Below are 17,240 nucleotides of genomic sequence, written 5' to 3' on the forward strand. Positions count from 1 at the left end.
CCTTTGTGTCCCTGCATAGGGAAAACCCCACAATTCTCCAAGCATATCTGCTGCTGCCAGGCTCCCCTTTGCATTTTCTCTCCTACCCAAGCTCCTTATTCCTTCTCTGTATTCTGGCTGCCTTCATCTTCCCACTGCCAACTCTCTCTTTCAGAGTTTTTGCCCTCTCTACTCCACTGAGATTGCAGTTGACTAAACCCACAAATTATCACCTCCTGGCCAAATCCCAAAGCGTCATGCCTGTCCTTGGCCTTGACTTGTTTTCATATTCACTGCAGTTGACCCCTCTATCCCCTTCAATTCACTCTTTTCTCAATAGCTCTTGGCAGCTACAATTGCTTCGAAGAATGGCTGGTGTCTCTTATCTCTGAAGTGCGTTGTTCAGCGACTGCCTTGGCAGCTGCATCTTCTCCATATCCCCCTTCATCTTAGCATTTAGCGAGGCTGCAGCCTCAGTTGCTTTCCTTCTCTCTTCCTGGTCCCAATCACTTAGAAATTTCACATTTTTTATTGCACCAGCTTCCTCCTCCGTGCTGGCTGATCAGAAGTAATACCCTTTAACGTAGAAATTTCCATTCCGCTTGGAATGAAAATTGCTGTCTATTCCCAGACACCCCCTGCTAGTTCATTTGCAAGTTGCTGCAATCAGCTTGTGTATTATCCCTTCATGAAATTCCTATTTCTTTCATCATGGGGGTGTGGGGGAGGAAGCAAAACCCGACTCTTTCTTTTGGCTGAGAATAAATAGGCAATTAAGGGTTACTGTAGGATTTTCCTTCTGCAGCACTTCCAGATGCCTTTGTGTATCTCCACCCTTAGTGCCAGATTCGCCCAATGTTCTCTGGAGTTGATGTAGAATGTCTTCTGTCCTTTCACTTGTTTCTGATTACTTCAGTCATACAAAATGCTGCTTTGAAATCAGTAACAGGGCACAGAGGTGAGGTTGTATTCTAGAGGGTTCGTTCAGGTTAAACACAGGCTCTGTTTGCAAAGTCTTACAGTAGAGAATTAGGAAAAAAAGGTAAGTTCCAAGCAAGATGGACAGCAAGTTTGTGCAAGAGGGAAGGCAAAGATAAACAAAATTGCTAATGAGATTTATTATAGTAATGAGGTGGAACACTTGAAGAAATAACATCACACATGTGCAGGTTACACTAACCGGTAGGGTTAAATGATATGCATGAAATGTTGCTGGTGTAGAAAATGGTGTAAAAGATGATAGAATTGAGTCCATAAACTGTGCTCCTGCTCTGTTTTCAGGAGCCCAGTGTGTTCAGAAAATGGGACCATCTGAAGTTCTTCTTAAATACTTGATTTTGCTAAGGGTTCACCTCCATGGTGTTACTTACAGACTTCCAGCAATTCTCAGAATCTAATCATTTTACTGCTGCGGTAACAATGCATATTGTAGAGATAGTTGGATAATAATGACAATAAAAAGTAATTTCAGCATTGTATTCAGTTTATGAATGGCTGTAACGTAGTAGCTTAATATTGCTTCTCTGCTGGAAACCATGTAAATGCCTGATTATGTATACCTATTAAAAACGCCCGGAATTATTTATAGCAGAAATAAAAACAAAGCATCTGTTTGTCACTGGGGAAAACAATCCCTGCACTGTGCTGTAATAGGCCATCCATGTATTGAGATTTCTGCAGTCCCCAGTCCTTTAATCACCTGAGTTAATAGCCTGCACCATTAGACTGCACGAGCTCGAGGGAGGCTTCCCCTCCACAGAGCAATGCTGTGCAGTGAGGCATTTGCCCACTTTTGTAAAACTTGATCTACTTTTACCCACTGAGCAGCTGAACATGTGTTGTAGTAAATTTGCACAGTCAATCAGTTAAACTGAAGATGCACTGGCTAATAATGTGGGAATTTTATACGGTTCTTATGTTCAGTTGGGATGTCAGTGCCAAAGTTAGTAATGTGTGTGCGTGTTTGTTTTGCCTTTTTTAGTCTTGTTTTGTCTGGCTGTTGTAAGAATTAGCAGATGTTTCATTTGATTCATGATGCTGGATGTCACATCCTGGAACTGGTGTTTTAATTAGGTGGCACCAGATGCTTGTTTGGTAGTGAGTGAGTAGAGGCACGCTCATGCTGGGAATGCCAATGTTGTTGCAATACCATTGCTGCTTCCCCTCTCATTTCATCCTCAAAGTGGTGCCTTCTGCAATGAACATCCACAGTCTCTCCTCATTATCAGCCTCTGCTTTACTTCCAGGTTCTGCCTTCAAGTCCCTTGCAGGGAACATTCCTTCAGAGCTTGAAGGAATTGCTTAAAACTTACCAGCCAGAGTAATGCTTTTTCGTCCTCCCAGGATCTTCTCTGGCAGCAGCGTTCGGGCTCAGAAGCCTTGATACCACAGTTCCTCTTGGCATTACAAATTGAGATTAAAGGAAAGTTGGTGCTGCCTTTCAGTGGCATGGTCACAGTTCCTGTTAACAGATATTCTTTCAGCCAGCTTGCTCCTGTGACAGCAGCTATTGAGACATAAGCTTTTGTGTGTCACTTTGGGCATACGGGCAGTGGGTGACACAGTCTTGAGGTGGGATTCATTGTGGCAATTACACATCCAGATATACAAGGAGACAGCAGCAGTAATTCTAGCAAATTGTGTATCTTATAAATGGCTGTAATACAAAGTTTAATATTCTGCTCAGCTGGGAGCCATGTAGATACCTGATTGTTGTTCTGTGTGGAAATGGCACCTGTACATAGCAAAATGCTCTTCAGTTCTGTTTGGGGAGACTCTACTGCAAAACAGAGAAGAGAAGGTTTGCCTGTCACCTTCTTTCAAAAAGTAAGAACAGCCCATATTTCTTGCCCTTGACTGCCTCTAGACATTCCTTGAAAAGCTGCAACCTCATTAGATAGCTTTTTCAACTTTGGATGGACCCTGGGAGTGTCTGGGGAGATGCCTGGCACACCCTCACACAGCAGTGTGGCTGTGTTGCTGCTGGGCAGCCTTTGGGCAGAGCCAGCCTAGCGCTGTCCAGTTAGCCTGCTCCTGGCCTGACTGGCACCAGTAGCAGTCTGCCCAAGCCTTGACCTGGAATTAAAGACATCTGGGTATGTCAGCACCATTTGCAATTCACACTGCTGGAATATGAAGTAGGAGTGTGCTCCACTCAGTTATTTTGGCTGTGGAGCTTTCCAGCCTAGTCCCTGGTATGATGATTTTGAATGACAAACTTTCTTCTTCTTCACCTTCAGGATCTCAGCTAACTTGTGTTTTTCTTAGTATCACTGGTGCAAACATTTAATTGCTTAGAACAAGTATGAAGTGATTCATCCATTTATTTTGAGAGGTTGAATGCCTGACCACAGTATGTTTTCTTACATTTTACAGTTTAATAGTAGCCTGGAGTGCTGTATTAATTTTACTTTACTGCTCCAAGAGGCTAAGATATGGCAGTTTGGTTTTCTCTCCTGCTTTAGCTTAGCAGTATTCTGTGAGATTATGGTGACTGCTTGGTAGCTAGAGCTTTACTCTTTCTGTTGTATTTCTGACTGATGCTGGGCTTACCCCTCCATTAAATAGGTGCAGAAGCACCTGGATACTGGTAGTTTATTAATGTTTGTCAAGAGCTTCTGAAGTGATGTTGTATAAAGTCTAAATATTTTCTAAAGAATGCCATCCTTTGAAAAATTCTGTACACTGGGTCTTGAGGGAGAGAGTTTGATTGCAAACCATCACATTTAAAACTGAAAGTAAAAAAATGACTGACTGCTGAAAGCTTCTTTATATGTTTTCTTCCCACTGGCCCTGTTACCCTGTACCCTCCCAGGGTCAAGACAAATATAATTCCATCCTGCAGCAGTGAAAGCAAATAACACCAAAGATATTATTATTTTTTATTGGGGTTTTGGTCCTCACCACAGTATGTTTATAAGGTAAACTCAAGTTTAATGGAACAGACTTACCTGTTCAAGAATCAAGTTTTGAACTGTGCTTTCCCAAGTAAGCTTTCCTGAAGAAGCCAGTACCTATCAAGCGTGCTGTCAGAGTTTTAGTGCTCAGTGGTGGACAAGTGGACATGTTGCATATCAATTAAGAAGGGAAGATAAATGGATGGCAGTAAATGGAGGTCATGTGTTAGAAGCATTTAATGGAAGAAATGGAAATGAAAATTGGAAAACAATCTAAGGGATCTTGAGAAGATAAAAGCAAAGGAAACTCAATTAGAGGGAGCCATGCTTCCACTCTTGGATCGGGGATAATTTCCTGGGTTTTGTTTGATGGGGTTTATTGCTTTCATAGTCAGCTAAGTTGCATTATAAATAAATAATCACATTCTATTTTATTATTTGCTCAAACTGATGCATTTCAAACAGTGAAAATATAATCTCCATTTCAGAATGGTGTATAAATAGACAAATAGACTTTTCATAAGTGCAGCCTATCAATTAGCCCTAGGCAAAGCCCACTGGTATTACTGAGTGTTTAAGAACTTAAAGCATAAAATACAGTATATTTTTAAAAGCTGAAATACTCACAAATCAGATTCAAATGCTAACTGCTTATGAAAGCTTACAGTGATAGATTTACCTGCATACAGTGATAGATTTGCAAGGCAGTTCATGCAGAGAAAGCATCCTATGCATTTATGTCTGGCCATTTACAGAAAATAAAATAAATCACCTTTCCTTTCCCCCTTTTTCCTTTGGAATATATGTGTCTGTGAGAGTATATGTACATGTTTTTTTATACATGTCATACCTGTCTGTATGTATATACAACATTTCATAATGATGATTAAGTGTGATAAAGTGATAGAAGTTGCTGTGGTGCATAATGAGCACATAAGTGTTGCGTCCACAGCAAAGCCCTTATTTTCCATTTCTTATTTCATTAGGGCTCGTGCTTGTGGTTTCCCTCAAGGGAACACGCAGCATATATTGGTACTGCAACATTTCATTATTTACTTTATCAGGACTTTCACTTTCCCTGTCTCTTTAGGGAGCTTAGTTTGCCTCATCATAAAACACTTTAAAATTAAGCTGCTGCAGTTTATGTGCATGTACATATACACCACCTAGGGAAGGCAGCACTTATCCCTACAGACTGCATCTGAGCCTTGCCCTGAATAGCAAGGGAACATCTGGGTGGGTGCTGAGGTCTTGGCACCCCTTTAATGCCAGTCTCTCCACTTTGCATCCCAGTGACATGAGTAATAAGTCTGGTAGGAAGTGCCATGACTTTGGAAGACTCTGGTGGGGTAAGGGCTGACCTTTATGTCTTACATGAAAGGTTACACTTTGGAGTGCAGCAGCCAGAGCACATTTATTTGCTTCTCTCTCTTCAGAGGCAAAAGGAAGCACCCACAGAGTCACTGGCACCGTTCCCAGCAATCACAATAGAGTTGTCTGAGTCAAGGCTTTTATTGTATGGCTCTCATTTGCCACAGTCCCTTGTGTATCTCAGCTTTCTTCTCCCTTCTGTTCCCTTGTCCGAAAAAGAATATCCTACCTGTGGAAGATTTTTGAAGATAAATATAAGACTAGGGCTTCCCCAAGATTAAAAAACTGGTGCTTTCCACCACTATATTCCCATATACTCTTTGAACCCTGGATTTATTATCACCCAGAGTATGGAGAGTGAAACAGAAGTTCAATTATGGTCTGCTTGTTCAGGGTCTATGCTAGGTTTGATGTTACAACCCCAGCTCCATTTCCTGTATGAAAGGTAGAAAGTTAAACTTCTGACTATCTCAGTGATCATTGTGCATCTTTTCATGTGGAGGTACTGTGAGGTTGCTCAGGGAGATTTGCTAAAAATCCAAAATGGAAATGAATTCTAGTTATTTCAGTTTGTGCAGTCACAGATAGGGCTGAAGGTGAGGAGCCTTCTATACAAAGCTTGTAGCCATCTCTAAGACTTTACTGTTAGAAAGATGCTTAGAAGCATCTGGGGTTGCACTTGGCAATTTTTGTAGATATTTGTTCCATACCAAGAGAGTCAGCTTAATTGTGAGAAGTGTTTGAAAACTGATGAGGGTTTCTCGTGAAAGAGGTATGCTGTTGGGCTAGTTACTGGGAAATCAGAAAAAGAGCTCAGGAGAGTTGTGAGGGGACATCATGCCATCCTCATGCAAAACAGGAACATAATAAAAAAATAACCAACAAATCAAAAGCCACAGATTTTTAAGGAAGGTGGGTTTGGGTATAAATTGGTGGGTATCAGCTTTTCAGCTGTCAGTTACCAGCTATCTACAAGGGCTTGTGGCCCTACTTGGTTAAATCCAGAATGACAGTGTGAGTGAAAACATGCCACTGGCATGGTTTCCCTGCAAAGGTTCAGCATCTATGCAAAAGGTGTCTCCTGGGGACTGCTTTGTGGAGGGCAATTTCCCATTAATGAAATAGGTCTGGGGTGTTACCCTTCTGTGTACGCTCAACAGGGGAAGCAGATCTCCTGTCCTTTCTGAAGCAAACAAAAGAAATGCTCTTAATCTTCTCAATGTTGGCAGGTATCTGAATATCTGAACAAAATTTTGGCCTCCAGGCAACCCTCTTGAATTTTTTTCTGCTGCAGTCACTGAAACTTCTGCCCAGGGCAGAAGCAGCAGCTTAAGGTGTTTTTACATGCTCTAGATAAGGATGAAAGATGTTGAGTCTCTTGCTCAGCCTCTCTAGAGAAAAGAAGATAGAGTACACCTAAATGTATACTTAAGAAAAACTGAAATGCTTTGCTTCCGGGCAATTTGAAGCAGTAGTACTGATACAAGAAGTCACTTCTTTTTGGGTTTTTTTTGACTTACTGTGAAGTACCTTGGCGCCTGGTACACAAAACCTGTGTGATATAGAGTAAGAACTTTTATTTTATGGACCTGAGAAAAGTCCCTAGATAAAACTTCACGTATCAGTGTGTCCATTCTGCATTTCACGGTGAAATGCAAAGTGTCTTCTTTGCAAAACAGAAATGTTTTGCTACAGTGTTGATGAAGTATATACTGCCCTTACCACTGGAAATGTCACTCAGAGAAGCAAAGGCACAATTGATTGTTCTCACAAAGTCACAAAGTTGCTCGTGTGAGAGCATCTCCTAGTCTGAGACCAAGCTGTCCACTCTCTGCTGTCCCTGCAGTGCCTCCCACCTGGTGCTCTGCCCGGACAGGAACATGGGCATTGCTCCAGGCTCCCCAGTGCTCACATGCAGCACTTGTGCTGCTTCTGATGCACATCTCTAGAACAGGCTCTTCAGTTTGTTGCATGCCCTCATAGGTAAAGCAAGAAGATGCCAGGAGCTTCTTTTTCTTCACTGAATATGTTTTCTCCCCATTGTGGCATTGGCAATGAAGCTGTTGGCACAGCATAACACGACAATGGGAGTGGAGTTGTGCGTGTTGGGAGCCCTGCAGCAGCCCAGCATCACCCAGAGGACTTCTTCTTTACCAAGCTCTTTGGAGAAAACAGCTGCACAGATCTGTAGTGCTTAAAACCAGAAAAAAAAACATTATTTGATCTTGTCCCTTTTATTTCTCTGTCTATTATATATCACTTTTATACATCTTCACTAAATGATCCTTCTCTAACTAAACTGTAGCATACATTTGCCATGAAATGTGTCTCCCTCAACAGTTTGTAGCTCTCATTTGCAGATGTCTGAGATTATTCCAGGAATTAATCATCTGCTTAAAAAAAAAAAAGAGTATCAAGCTGATTGCTAATTTTATTTTTCCTGGCTTCAGTTTCTAATCATTAGATGTTGCTCCACCCTATTTTATTAGATTAAAGAGCCCTTTGCTTCCCAGTAATATTTCCCTATGAACCTTGCATGGGTTTTTCTAATCAAGTTGCCTCTTCATCTTCTTTTTAATAAGCTTAGCAGATTGAAATCGTAAACTCCCTTACTGTAAATCATTGTCTCTGCTCCTCAGACTGTTTTTGGAGCCTTTTTTTTGTTCATCTTCTGTGATTTTTTTGACATGCTTTGTAAAACAAGACTCCAGAGTCATGCATGGTATGTCTGAGAAAAGGAAACATGGACAGGTTAAATGATGCTCCTGTGCTGGCTTTGTGCATCACACTCCTCTTTCCTGCTGTGTTCATGTTCAAGGGCAGCATGGCTATGAAGCCATTTCAGAGGTACTATTTCTCTCCTTTTTGACTGCTCTTCTGGGTTAATGTTTGGATAGAGAGATAAAGGCAGATTCCAGGGTAATGTTACTATTTTTTTCATAGGGTTGCTCATTTGCTGTGGGCCAAAAGAAACAAGTAATAAGGACAGAGCAGGGGAGTGAGTGGGAAGATGACTCTTCTTCTAGTAAAATGTACATACTCTATTTTCAGTGTAATGTATATAACTGAAAAGGGAAGGACATTTTCTAGCTGGAATATCCCAATACTTCCTTGTCTGCTCTGGCCAGCCATCCTGGGCCAGCACTGCTCAGTATGCAGGATCACTTGCTCTCCAGGACAGCCTTCCCCAGCAAGCAGGCTCCCCTGCAGAGCTGCCTCTGTTTCCCTCCACTTCCCTCTCCACTGGTACAAAACACCTGAAGCAGATTGGCACAGATTTTGCAGAAGGGCTCCCAAAGCAATGTCTTGTGCTGTAGGAAAAGATGCAGATCTTTGTGTAAAGGAAGAGAACCCCGTACAGAAGTCCCTTGCCAGGACTTTTATCAGAATCCTTTTGAGCGTCTTTTGCCTTTTTTCTTCATCTTTTCTTTCTGCTTCAGCTTTTTTACACTTATGATCTTATTTCTAAAATAACCAGGAGCAAACCCTTCTTTTTAAAATAGCTTCCCAGTCTTCAAGGCAGAGGACACATGGGTCGGACTTTGATCTCTTTTTTAATGTACTAAAGAGGATGTGTGAAAAATCTGGGTTACTCTGGGCTTTATAGCCAGACCCTTTGAGAGAAAAATGCCTCCATTCAAACAGATTATTATTGAGAGTTAACAGTTTTCATCCTTGGTGAGGATTTCTGGTGGTACCATTCCCACATTTGGTGTGATTGGGAAGGCTGCAGAGTCAGGCAGAAGGTATGCAAGGGTTTTGAAATCCCAGAAGTGCTTAGAAAATAAGTAGAATTTGTCATTTGCTATAGAGACAAACAGATTCAGGGCGAAAAAAATACATTCAGAGAGGCCATGATAATGAAGAGAGCTCCCAGTTTGTAATTCATGTGTGTCTAGAAATGCAGTACCCACAAGTGCTTTAAAAAAAAAAAAAGGCACAAAATAAGCATAGTCAGTACGCTTAAGTTATACCATCTACTGTTGTTCTTCTGAGTTACATTAAGAATGTATTCCCATGGTAGATCTTCCTGAAAGAAGTTGTGAAAGTTAAGGTGTCTGAATTTTCCATGACATCTGCCACAGCCACAAAATTATACTTTTTGTCTGTTTTTCTTGCCTCTTTGGCTGAAAAGTTGAGTCTGTGCATACCCAGAGAATAGCACAAAGTTCACTCAGTGCATAGGCACTGTGTTTTGCTGTGCCTCTGAGACCAAAGAGAAAAGTTGATCTACCACCAGTAAAGAGATGCCAGTAGCAGCCCAGATTCCTAAAAATTGAACAATATGGCTCAAGCCTTGTAGAGTGGCAACTGCTTTTCTGTCAGAGCAGCATCACAGTTTGCCCCGTTGTTCTGGAGCACTTGGAGCAAGTAGGGAATGGGACATGGCAGCAGTTTAGTCTTCTGTGGGGCTTCATGACTCCTCTCAGCCTGGTTTTACTGCTGAGTTTTATTGCATTGTCTGGCAGTGATGGAGTGTGTCAAGCTTTGACAGAGGTTATTCATAAATGAGAGGTTTCTTTCCCGCATTTGTGCTTTTGAAGGCAGTTTCTTTCTTCCAGAGTTGTCCGTTCTGTAATTTTTGTTTATCCATATAAGATTTTTTTCCCCACAAGAAAAATTAATTAAAGCAAGATGAATATGGATATTTCTTTAAATAAGTAGAGGGATGTGATGGAAGATACAAAAATGGTAATAAAGCCTAGTCAGGTAAAAATGTTGGCACATCTTATTTCATTTAATTCATAAGTGGAAGAAGATAGAGAATTTATTTGACTAAGCCTCTGATTCAGTGTCTTGATGATATGTTTGGAAAATTGCTCTGAAATTGATGTGTAAGTGACCTTGAAGATGTCATATTTAAGTGATAGCTCATTTTGATGTGAAGTTGTAAGCCTCCCCCTTGGCCTCAAATAAAGCAAGCAGAGGAACTTGGCATTGAATTTCAGTCATTTCAAGGTAAAAGGGAAGAAACTCTCCTCAAAACTCAAAATATAAATAGCCTGGAAGGTCAGGCACCTAATCTGAGATGTGCCTCTGTTTCAGTGCCATTAAGATGCTGCTTCACTGGGAAGTTTGCCCTCATGGCAGCAGTCCCCCAACTCTGGTGTCAGCCTTGGGGCACCTGGGGAGATGTGATCGGACTCCAGAGGAAACTCCTTATGGTGGGTGGCACTGCCAGTTCAGTATGCAACATTCACCCTTGGAATCACACAGTTCCTGTGTGTATATACATTATATAAATACTAATGCATTCATAAATATTAATGTATTCATATACGATTTTTAAATATTAAAATACATTTTAAAATAATTCTTTTTGCTTGAGAGGGCAATGGCCAGACCTGAACTTGACTGTTGCCTTTAGCTTGTTGGACTTCCCCTCTACCTGTAGTAAATCAGGTTACTTTTATGTTTTGCAGCCTGAGGCAGGGCTGGCCAGGATTCCTGCTCAGGCCAGGACACCCTTCCTGGCCTGGTGTGGAGGTGATGCCAGTGTGAACTGTGCTGATGGGCTATACCTGATTTAAAGGCCTTGACAGAACACAACCCCAGGTGCACTTTGCATTTAAGTCACACAAGTATCCCTACCTTTGACACCTCAGGGACAGAAGAATCACAGAATCATTAAGGTTAGAATAGACCATCAGGTTCAGCCATTAAAAGTTGGGAGTTTCCATAGGTACCTGAGCTGGATTTCAACCCAGCTGGCCCTGTTTGATCTAAAGTATTGCCTGGTGGTGGTTTCCTCTGTGAGCAGGAGTGGTTTACAGCCCCTCTGCATTGGTGCTCTGCTCCCCTGCCTTGGAGGATCCAACAGCTTGCACTTGCCTCTGAAGCACGTGGTGGCATGTCATGTCCAGTCAGAGTTGTAAACTGTACAATATTTACCTACTTATCTATTGAATGCAGATATATTACATTTATTAACACGGTGAATGCCCTTGCCACAATTCTGGCTGGTTGTGATGATCATGATATTTTGTGTAATGTCATGGTAAAAGGTTATTTGCAGACTAATTTGGTGTTGTTGGAAATAGCATTGCTGAGGATTTGCTTTCTAATTCTCTTCTTCTGCTCTGGGAACTCAGATGTGATATTCACCACAGTAACTGTACTTTGAGGTAACAGTAGATCTGTACATTCAAAATGTTAGTAAAAAAGAGAAAATCAGAAGTTAAGCCCTAGACAGGAATGTAACCTTTCATTGTCTGACCAGAACAGTTTATGGTACATGTTTTGTATTTGAACCCGACGTAAGGATATTAGGAGGTTGTAGGTATGTATAGCCTCACAAAGTTAATATTGCTTTTGGACTCGTTCCTGGGCATGATCTAATCTCCATTTAAATCAGTGGAGATTTTTCTTCTTGCTTCGATAGGAATTGAGTTTGTGTTTTAATATGCAGTAAAGCCTGCAAAATTTGTGCAATAAAATAAAAACAGGAGGGCACACTTTGCACAGTGGGGGGCCTTAAATGAAGGCGTTGAAATAGCTTTTAATCACCAGAGTAAGGAGGCAGATTTTCAAAGCTGCCGGCTGCGAGCGGTGGGGGGGATGAGCAATAGGTCTCCTTCATGCTCCGGTTGAGTTTGTGGCTGATGTGATACTGCTGCCCACATTCAGAGCTGGCCCTGGTTATTTATAGCTTGAGAAGGCTTTAAAAAGGGGTGAATATAATCTATGGTTTATTCTGGTTCCCACTGGCTTTCGGTGGCCCCAGTGTGCTGAGTTGGTCTGGCACTGAACTCAGGTTCATGTCTTCCTTGTGCTAAAACTCTTTAATCCTTTTGGGTTATATTTACAATTTACCCTTTAATGGAAATAATGAATAAAATATCTCCCAAAATATGTCTGCACTCTTTCATGCGCACAGAACTATTCTATGTGAAGGACTTAAAAAAAGCCCATAAAAATGGGTTAGGTATAATGTTAGTTTCCTTGAAATCGTAAATATCCTTCCTTAATTGGGTGTGAAATTCCTGTCTACAAATCATGACATTTTGGTTGATTTTACATTCACTTGTTTGATGAATAATGGGCTTTCAACATTTTTTAAACTTTTCCTGCTTACAATAGCTCTCTACTAAGTGTCCTTCAAAAATCACACCTCTGTTCAGTGCAAGGAATCTGAATTAGCTCTGACATTTGCACTTAGACTCACAAATCTTTCCGTGGCTCCCCTATGTGCCAAAGTTTGGGGGAAGGATCCAGCCAGATCTTGGGTGTAGGAGTGCTGGTTGGAGGATGTAAAGCCTTTATCTTGGTGCAGCCAAGTGAGGTACGTAAGTTCTTTCTTGCCCTTCTGTATTTTAGACAGAAAAAAAATTAAAAACTCATTATTCAACTGTTTTCTTCTCAAGCTACTTTTATTTATTACTTTTTTCCCAGCAAGGTAATGTAAACAAGGACCTTTGGCTGACAGCTTGGTGACAACCAAGGTGTTGTGTTTACTGCCTGGAGACTCACAGAGTCTTTGATAGAGGATCATGAATAATTAGTAGCATTTTGGAATCAGTGATTTTTCTGCTTCTTACTTTGAGGGATGTACCAGCCAGGAGTACTTCACAGTTAGTTGGCATCCCTGATGGCCTCATTTCTGTCATTTTAATTGGGGGACAAACCAGCTTCTGCTTTGTAGCTGTTTGCACTGAGCCCCTTTGTTTGGAAGCTGGAGGAGGGAGAGGCAGATGGGGGCTCTGGAAATTTTTTCTATATTTTTCTAGGATTTCATGGCAGAAGCTGACATGGCCCTTGGACATACTGAGTGAGCTTGCTGGTGTTCTAGAGTCAGGAAGGTGCATGCCTTATGCTCAGTCCTTCAGTCACCCTGAGGTTATGTATTTTTATAGTGACTTTAACTGCTGAACCTTGCATTTGCACTAACAAGGAACTGGCTTTGGGTGGGAATGCTCATGTTGCACTCTGGCAGCTGGGAGTATCTGGGAGTGTGTTGCTGTAGCGTCACTTCCATCCTGTGCTGCAGCTTGTGATGAGGGTATGTTCTGCCTTTGCTGCCTCCCACTCTTCCTGCCCTCCTCTATGGCCACTCCTGGGCCAGGCTCTGCAAATAAGTGGGCCATTCACCTTATATAACCTTTCCTGATTTCCCAGGCTGAGATGCACATTTGTGCAATTAGCTTATACTCCTAAAAAAAGGGTTGAGAAGAATAGGCATCTTCTTTTGTCACTGAGACTCTTCTCAATTGATAGCTGATGCAATGTGCCCCCCTGCAAAACCACTGCAGTATTTTGAAAAGGAGAGAACTAAGTATTTTTATGTGGAATATCTGTGTGGTAGCTTTTGGAAGAATAGCAGATACTTCCTAGTCAATCTTCTTTCCCCATATCTTGTTCATTGTTTGCTGAGGGTATGGCTACTTTTACTGGCAGCTTTTATAACATGGACTACTGAGTCACTCAGCAAAATCACATTTGATATTCGTTTTTGCAGCTAAGCCAATAATTTGGGGTGGAAGAATAGGTCCTATTGTCTTGTCTCAGTACCCAGGTGCCAAATGATGGGAGACTCTGGCCTGTCCCTGACAAGCAGTTACTCCTGCCAGATATCATCCTTGTTGAATATTTGCACGCTGCTTTTTCTGCCATTGACTTCCAGCCATCAGACCTCAGTTTGCTTTTCTCAGCTAGATTAAAGAGCTTTGTTACTCTCTTTTGACTTTTCCATGCACAGCTTCTTACAGACCACCAAGTTGTCTTTTAATCTTGCATTGAAAAAACTAAACAGAATTGAACTCCTTCCAGTGTTTGTGCTATGAGGGTATTCGTGAAGGATGATCTGACTTTTAGGAGGAACGTATGTGTGCAGCAGATATCCATGGCAATGGGCACCTATGTAAACAGCCAGGCTGACAGCTCCAGTAAACATTCTCTTAAAGAGCTGTGGCAGGTCCATCCATCACACTACCTATATACACAGGACTGTCAAATATGTAGAGTAAACAAACAGGGGGCAAAAAAGAGGCATTGCAAGAAATAATGCTTTTTCTCTAATCCCTTTTTGTTTTTAGAGCCTCTCAGGTTTCTCATCATGGTGGTAAATACATGACTTTCTGATATTTTTTGGGTGGACCACATCTATTTGAAGTGGTCTGGTGACAGATGTACAGCAAATCAGTGGGAGAGGAAAGAGGGAAATCCAGTTTGCCGATTCTTCATCCACTTTAATAGTTTCTTTTTTCGTTTTTTTTTTTTTTTTTTTTTTTTGTTTTGTTTTTTCACCTTCGTCCTTCATAATGCTGTGTCTCATTGTGTCCAATTGCAGGAACCATACAGGAAACATTATCCCATTATTTTCTCAGGGAAAGAGAGAAAACAAGCCTTAAAGAGAAACAAGCACACAACCTTCTCACTGCTGGCACATTGCCCAGCCCAAGGGCTGCGCTTAATTTACATATAAATGTGCTGAGGATTTTCATCAGCAGCTAATGCACTCTGTTGTTATTTTTCCCTTACAGTGTTTGCAAGGCACGTGGTGTTTGGCAAATTGCTTGGGGCATATGTACTTGGAGGAGTGCAGTGGCAAGCATATCAGTGGCACTGCTTTTTGGGTTATTGGCTGGCTTTATTTCTGAGGCTGCCCTGGGCCTCAGGTAGTGCTGGCTCCAGGCGTTCAGGGATACTGCAGAAATCCAGCCGAAGGCAACATAAAGAGCTGGCTCGCAGATGAGTGGTTGGATTTCAGCTGTCTCATGGAAGAACGCAGTAGTGCCTCCATGGTGAATCCCAGTGGATGAGGACATCTGTTTTATGTCTCTTGTTCAGAAATGTGTCTACAAAACCTTGGAACTTTTTGGTTTTTAGTCCCTTTGAAATTTTCATGACTTCTGCTGGTGTTCCTTCTTGATTTGTTTAATTCGGGCGTCATTACTTTGTTCACATTTCTCTTTTAATTAGCAAGCAGCTGAAAAGAGTGCACCACAAAATTCATCCAAGAAAAGCCCTTAGAGCTGCTCCCAAAGGTGTCTTCTCCTTTCTGCTTTCCAGAAGACCAAATTCTGTCTTTCTTTAGTATCTGTTAATATCTATGAGCTTTGAAGTAAGTTATGTGTTTTCTGAATTTATTGTGATTTTACCCAAGTGTATGCCTCTCCTTTCTCTCAGCTAAAGTGAGCGAGAGCCTGTCTGTGGACTGCCCAGGGAATATTTGGAAATCCTGATGTCAGCTCTGTCAGCCTCTTTGCATTCATGCCACTGTGATGAAGCAGCAGTGTTGATTACCAAATATCATTAGTCTCAAGGGTTATCACCTCCTCTGGAGCTGGCATTTGCCATCCCTTTGGAATGATGCTGCGTGGAGTGATCCCTTAAATACTTGGGTAGCTTGTGTATTCTTGTGGGTACTGCCTTTATGTGGGTGTACAGCAAGGAGGCATTTTGTGCAGAACATTCAAGAGCATGGTAGAAGGTACTCCCAGGATGATGGAAGGATTTCCATGAGGAAAACCTGAAAGTGAACAAAAGCCTTCTTATTTATCAAGTTGATGTGTGGTGTTGACAGGCAAAATGACAAGACTTATTGAGGAAAAGGAATTAATTGTATCTGGGATCTTTTAATAAATCAACAGTAAAAGTAAGAACCAGTGTAGCAGACCTGTTGGCCGTAGCTAATGCTTGTTCAATGATCCTTCCCTTCTGAAATACAGAAATGAAAAGTAACTGTTGCCAGGAGTTACAAAATGAAAGAAGGACTCAGAAGATAGATTTATTATCACCTCAGTATCAGTGAAATTCAGCTTCATAAACGTAGGTTAATCTGCTAAAACCTTCTGTGCTCTCACTGGGGGAGAACCCTATTTATTTCAAATTTTGTTTAAAGATGTAAAATAATTTGTCTTGTCTTCTGAATAAATCACCATCTCTACTATCACTAGTATTCATCTTTTTTTTTTTCCTCGTTCTTTCCTATGTGGATTTATTTTATTTATTTATTCCTATGGGTTGTTATGGGCTCTTCTCATCCCTGCAGTGTAATTTCTCTTCTGGACTTGCAGGCTTTTTTCAACACAGTTCCCCATATATTTCACCCATGTTTCTACAGAAACTCATTACATAGCACAGGCTGCTGCTGCCAGCAAGAATATTTAGAATACACTCTGCCTTTTTCCTTCAGTGCTGCCCTGCTCACCTACGACAGGTGAATAATACATCTGAGTGAGAAGGACATGGATCTGAGGTTACTACAAAATGACCTAATCCTATACATGACAAGAATCAGTGATGCTCCTTTCCCCTTCCTCTCTTACATGGCTGATCAAATGTTAGGAAAATGCCTGTCAGTTCAAACTGGCATTAAAAAACATTTTAAAAAAATTACAAAACTTGGAAAAAAACCTGCGGTATTAAAAAAAAATGTATCTTGTAGGACAAGAGCAAATACATGTGACTGTGTGGATGGGTTCTATGCTACCTTGAAAACTTTTCTAAGACTTCAAGCTATAATGGAAAGAGTGAAGTCAGATCCTTAAAAAAAAACCCAAAGCCAAAAAAGACATACATATCTTTTATTGGTGCTGAACTTTGAGCAGCTCTGTTCTCAATGATTAACTGATAATTTTGTTCTAAATACCATCAAACGCATCTGAGACTAAATTCAGGTTTCTTGTGTTCCTGTTTTGCCCTGGAATTTCTCCTTCATTTTCCATCTACCCATGACGTGATTTGAAGGTTTGCAAACTGTTCTTTTGAGTATTTCTTAAGCTTGAGATCCTCTGCATTACTGTGTCTCTCAGGATTTAAGAATGTTGTTCTAAGAGGTGAAAATGTTCTTGCTATATGTCATAGAAGTGGTCAGGAAGTGGAATTGCTTATTTTGATGCTGGTGTGATTTTGTGTGTGGTATTTGCTCCTCTGTGCACTCATGCTCAGTGCTGAAGACTCTGAAGGCTTGGACTATGCCAATACAAGCAAGTCTTAAGAGTGGTAGAGTTTCTGCTTTATCATAGAATCACAGAATGGTTTGGTTTAGAAGGG

The 17,240-nt window shown here is 41.2% G+C and overlaps 1 protein-coding gene across 2 annotated transcripts in view; it reads left to right on the forward strand.

Moving 5' to 3' along the window:
- Positions 1-17,240, forward strand: part of FAT3 (FAT atypical cadherin 3) — a 305,554-nt gene that overhangs the window by 77,650 nt on the left and 210,664 nt on the right. The window lies entirely within an intron of this gene.

Source organism: Cinclus cinclus, chromosome 2, assembly GCF_963662255.1.
Source record: "Cinclus cinclus chromosome 2, bCinCin1.1, whole genome shotgun sequence".
NCBI lineage: Eukaryota > Metazoa > Chordata > Aves > Passeriformes > Cinclidae > Cinclus > Cinclus cinclus.